General features: G+C 43.2%; 1 long non-coding RNA gene across 2 annotated transcripts in view; it reads right to left on the bottom strand.

Annotated features, from left to right (window-relative positions):
* Positions 1–2,053: 2,053 nt before the first annotated feature.
* Positions 2,054–5,799, bottom strand: part of LOC103670385 — a 10,228-nt gene continuing 6,482 nt past the window's right edge. For both annotated transcript variants that reach the window (XR_570566.2, XR_570567.2), the window contains exon 2: positions 2,054–3,993. This is a non-coding gene — a long non-coding RNA (uncharacterized LOC103670385). The remainder of the gene's footprint in view (positions 3,994–5,799) is intronic.

Raw genomic sequence — 5,799 nt, 5'->3', positions numbered from 1 at the left:
CAGGGTAGTGCTCAGCCACAGACCGTCTCTCTAGTCCTTCCTCCCCCACTCCTTTATATACCCAACCTCTCCTCTTCCTCACTAACAGATAGAGACATCCGTCTAAATCCTCTTATATTCTCAGTCCGGACGGCTTAGCCATGCTCCTTCATTGCTTTGGCTCCTACCAAGCCCCTTGGCTGCAGTCTGCCCCTGGGAAGGAAGCCTGGTCTTGGGTGAGGCGGCTTTTTCTCGTGGAGGCCAATCACAGGCGATGGCTGACAGCTGAGTTCTGTCACCCAGCAGGATTCCCCACTTGTGAGGAAACAGTCCTTCGGTCCTGACAGATCTGGGTGGCAGGTGTCTGCTGGCATTCATTAGATTTTGCCCCTTGCACTGCTCAGATGCCCTTCTTCCTGTAAGTTCCGAGGACTTCAGGATTCTAAAAGGTGTATGGAGAAACTCCAGCTCCTACACACTGCCGTTTGTCTGGGACTTTAAGTGATACTCACCATTCCCTGCTCTGCTATGCGTTTGAGATTTCTCGCACCTTCTGCTAGAACCTCTACTACTCCTGGTGGCTTAGCTAATGGCATGATACATTCGTTCTGGAAGGGTCTGAGGCCATAGCCGCCATGCCCTTCTTACTGTCACTGCTGCATTTGTCCACCTACCATCTAGATGGGGCAAAGGCACACCAAGGGAATGCCAAAGTGGACCACGTGCAGGCCAAACGTTCCTTCTTACCCCCATTGACCAATTCCTCCTCCTGTGATGAGAAATAATTATCCCTATCACGGAGGCTCCTCTTCTTGCCTGATGGTCCCTTGGCACAAGAAGCCCAAAGCACCCTGGAAACAGTTGCAGGATAGTTCAGTGGGTCTCTCCCTGTGTTCCCTTGAAAGTATTCTCCTTTGAAAACCAAGACCTCTAAACACTCAGAATTCAGATTTGCCATAACACGTGCGTAAATTCTCCAAGCGAGGATACTCCCATGGCTACGCCTTTGGTTACGATTCCATATGTTCTGCCGCTGACGACACAGCAGCACGCAAAGGTCGCTGAGTTAGAGCGTGCATTTAGTATGATTTTGCTTTCGCTCCCTGAGGCTTTTTACAGAAATTTAACGAACTTTGCAAATAAAAATATAGTTTATAGTTACCATTCATAGAGCTTTTCATTCCTTTCTGCAGATCCAGATCTCCATCAGCTGTCATTTTCCTTCAGTCGGAAGAACTTATCTTTTTAACAGTTCTTATAATCCAGGCTACCACTTTCGAAACATATTCTTGTCACATACAGAAGTATAGGTTTACTTTCTGTTTTCTTCCAGCACTTTCCATCCTTCTGGCATGCATAGTTGCTGATGAGAAATTGGATTTATGTATTTGTTCTGCTATATATATTTCTTGGCAGTTTTTAAGATTTTTCTCTTTATCCCTTGTTTTTAGAAATGTAATTAATATGTTTCTTAGTGTGATTTTCTTTGTGTTTTTCCAGTTTAAGATGTGTTGACTGTCTTGGATTTCTGGATTTACATTTTTATCAAATTTATAAAATTCCCAGCCTTTATTCTTCTAATGTTTACCAATATGTAGAAATTTAATATATGACAATTGTGTTTTTCAAACCCATGGCAAATATATATATATATCTCCTATGAAATAAATGGTTTGGAACAACTGGCTCTCTTTTTATGTTTCCTTAACCCCACTCCACTCACAGCAAATTAATAACCTCGTGTAAAGAACAGACATAAAATTTTTCGGTGAAAGTAAAAGGATCAGTGTAGAAACCTAGTATAAAATATTCAAGCTATGGCCTTAGCAAAACTTGCATGTATTTATAGAAAAATTACCGGCCCTGTTAAAAATTAACTATTGGCCAACTGGGCAGGCATCCCCTGGCCATCCCCCAAATCAGATATGCCATATATAATTGTGAAGATTACAGCAACCAGGCTCAAAATATTTTTATAAGCTGCTCTTTGAAAGAAAAGTTGTGAAGATCGTGTGTCATTTTAATGTTCCCTTATATTTGGCACAGCTGCAACAAAAACGAAACTAAAAGCAATAATTTTTAAGACAAAATAGAAATATATTTCTCTCTTGTGCGTAGGTTAACAGAGCGGTTCAAGGTTTCTACAGAGGCTTGAATATCATCAGATTCCCAGACTCCATCACTTTCACGGCTCTGCTATTCTCAACACCTAGCTTTCAGCTTGTCATCCAAGATCCAAACCTTTTTCTATGTATCTGTTTTATCTTAGCCAGAAGGACAAATGGGAAGGAGAAAACCATGTCTCTCTCTTTAAGAATATTTCCTGAGAGGGGCGCCTGGGTGGCACTGCGGTTGAGCGTCTGCCTTCGGCTCAGGGCGTGATCCCGGCGTTATGGGATCGAGCCCCACATCAGGCTCCTCCGCTATGAGCCTGCTTCTTCCTCTCCCACTCCCCCTGCTTGTGTTCCCTCTCTCGCTGGCTGTCTCTATCTCTGTCGAATAAATAAATACAATCTTTAAAAAAAAAAAAAAAGAATATTTCCTGAGAAAAATGTCAACACCAATTCCATGTACATTCCATTGGTAAGAATTTAATAACGTGGCCACATCCAACGTCAAAGAAGTCTGGGGAACGCAGTTTTGTCCCGGGCTACTGTTTTCCAATAATTTTTGCATGCTGCATTATTGAGGAAGAAGGGGAGGATGGATCTTAGGAGACAAGTAGCCTTTCTGCTTTTCATTCTCTCCTTCAACAGAATAGTTTGGCCACTGATATATAAGGCACTGGTGACAGATTCTAAGATGTGGGGAGAACAAACATACCATCCTAGGCACGTCCCTCCCGCGTGAATCGTACAGTCGAGGGACTCGATGCAAGTTGAGTAACTCAGAACGTGTGTCTTCTATGCCCTTCCCACAGCCTATCTGCAATCACGTCTGTGTGTGATGATAGTCCGTCGGTTTAATTCCTACAAGTCACCACTGTCATCGTTAAGCTCCACGAGCACTCAGCATCACATTAGGCACCATGAGAGATTCTTTCTAATTAAAGCAAACTTCAGAGATCGTTCATCTTTTGTGGTTAAGAAAACTGAGGTCCAGAGAGAAAGGGACTTACCCAAGGTCCCTCCTCCAATCTCTTTGTTGGCAAGGACTCAGATGGCTATCTGAAGTCACTGAGCATCTGTCAAGACTGAAATTCAAGAAGTAAAAGCTGAGCTTCCCTCAGGATTCCCCTGCTGTGTATGAGTCATAGGGAAAAACCCCTGGGGACCGCCACCAGCTAACGGATGCCGCTGCTATAAAAATGTAGCCCGCTCGGCACTTGAACTCCACTCTTCAGTGGGAACAGATGCCACCCAAACTGCTAAGGACCTTTTGAACCAGCCTCTGTGCCTGGAAAGAAATCACGCTCGAGAGGAGGAGATCGTGCTGGATTTCAGTCCCAACACTCACCAGCTGTGCGTCCTTGAGAACACTGCTTAGCCTCACTGAGCTGCACGTTGCTCTCTCTGCCTTGTGCATGACTATCCCTAAACTGGTGTACAAAAGGGAGCCACTGACATGCCGTAGAGAACATGCCCGGAGCACCGCAGCTGGTACACGGGTCATGTCATTTTCATTCGCTTCCAGGGAGAACTTCCTCTACCAAATTAATCTGGCTAATTTCACCACTTCAAATCCTTCGGTGGCTCCTAGACACTTCCAGAAGAAAGTGAAAACCACCTGGCATGATTTTCAAGCTCTCCTCCTTTAAAAAAAAAAAAAAGAGAGAGGAGCTTTGGCAAATCAAAGCCAGAACTAACACATAAGTACACTGACTCCTGTCCCAAGAATCTCTGAACAAATGGCTATGCTAGTTATTTACAAATAGCTATTGAACAAATAACTATAGTAAAATGGAGGAAGTTCTACGAGAGAGATTTATATACAACACAGGGTTAGAAGGAGGCTCGTTGATCGTAATGATTCTTCTGTCTTCTCAGCCACGCTCTCCAGGGAGCGGAGTACGTCCTGAAAGATAAATGGTATCATTGCTCGGTGGCAGAATTGTGGGTGGTTTTTAATAACTTGTTATCAGTTTGAATATTTTCCAATTTTTCAACAGCAAAACATTTTTTTCACCTGTGTAATAAAGGTAAAATGGTCATGACAGTAGCATGTTGTCCCTAGCTAAAGATTAGGCAGGTGAAGGAAGTGATAAAGGGAGTGTGAGGGGCACCTGGGTGGCTCAGTCGTTAAGCGTCTGCCTTCAGCTCAGGGCATGATCCCAGGGTCCTGGGATCGAGCCCCGCATTGGGCTCACCACTCCGCTGGGAGTCTGCTTCTTCCTCTCCCACTCCCCCTGCTTGTGTTCCCTCTCTCCCTGGCTGTCCCTCTCTCTCTGTCAAATAAATAAATAAAATCTTTAAAAAAATAAAAATAAAAAAAATAAAGGGAGTGTGAGTGAAGTCAGACACTAGGAGACTTAATGCCGAGATGAACCCAGTGGCCCTTTGGGGTCATAAACAAGTCCATGTCACACAGAGGATCACCAACTGTATTTTGTCTCAAGTCTCAAGGTCATTTGTCGGTTTCTGAGACGCTATGGCTATATCTTGAGGCAGGGCTTGTGGTTGAAGGGCATTCCCCAGCTAACAAGGAGACTGATTAAGTAGCTAACAAGAGATTAATATCTGAGATCTATTAGAAAATCATGCAAATCAACAAGAAACAGCTGCCCCCAATAGAAATATGGCAACAGGATGTGAAGTCAATTTCAGAAGGGAGAGCCTCAACAGCTCAGAAACTGATAAAATGTATTCAAAATCATCAGCGAGGAAAGAAACACAAATGACATTTTGGCCCCAGGAAAAATGATAAACATTTCACGCTAGCAACAACTATAACCTGTGTTTTAAAAACTTTGTCGGCAAAAGAGGTGGAGAAATTGGAATCCTATACACTGTTGGTGGGAATGTAAGATGGTGCAGCTGCTATGGAAACCAGTATGGAAGTTCCTCAAAACACTGAAAATAGGATGACTGTGGGATCCGGCAATTCCACTACTGGGTATCTATCCAAAAGAACTGAAATCAGGATCTCGAAGAAATAGCTGCACTCCCATGTTCACAGCGGCATTATTCACAATATCTAAGAGATGGAAACAATCTAAATGTCCACTGATGGATGATGAATGGAAGAAAAAAGTGGGGCGTGTGTGTGTGTGTGTGTATACACAATGGAATATTATAGCCTTACAAAGAAAGAAATCCTGCCATATGCAACAACATAGATTAATCTGGAGGACATGATGTTAAGGGAAATAAACCAGTCACAGAAGGATAAATACTGCATGATTCTACTCATATGAGGTATCTAGATGCAGAGGATAGGATGATGGTTGTCAGAGGTTGGGAGGAGGGGAAATGGGGGATCAAGTTTCAGTTGTGCAAGATGAGTCAGTCCTAGACACAGTGCCTATGGTGAGCAATACTATATTGTGCAGTTAGAGAATCTGTCCCATTTCACTGTAAGTGTTCTTATAAAATAACAGTAAGAATTACCCAAAGAGGCACAAGAAAACTTTTGGAGTAAAAAAAAAAAAAAAAAGAAGAAGAAGAAAAGAAAAAAAAAAACTGGATCAGCAGGAATGTGAAAATACCAATGTCCCTGTGATGGGCCATCTTGGGGGACAAAGTATTACTATTTCACCCCATTACATAGACACATACCCAGCAATCTCTTTCCAGGCTATATATGCACAAGCAGTTCTCACACAGGTTCATCAGAGAACATGCCTGGGGATGTTTGTCTCTGGGGTTTTTTGGGGGGGGGGGG

The sequence above is a fragment of the Ursus maritimus genome, unplaced genomic scaffold (genome assembly GCF_017311325.1).
Source record: "Ursus maritimus isolate PB19 unplaced genomic scaffold, ASM1731132v1 scaffold_17, whole genome shotgun sequence".
Taxonomy (NCBI): Eukaryota; Metazoa; Chordata; class Mammalia; order Carnivora; family Ursidae; genus Ursus; species Ursus maritimus.
Note: the sequence above shows the minus strand (reverse complement) of the source record. Positions and strands in the feature narration are given on the sequence as shown.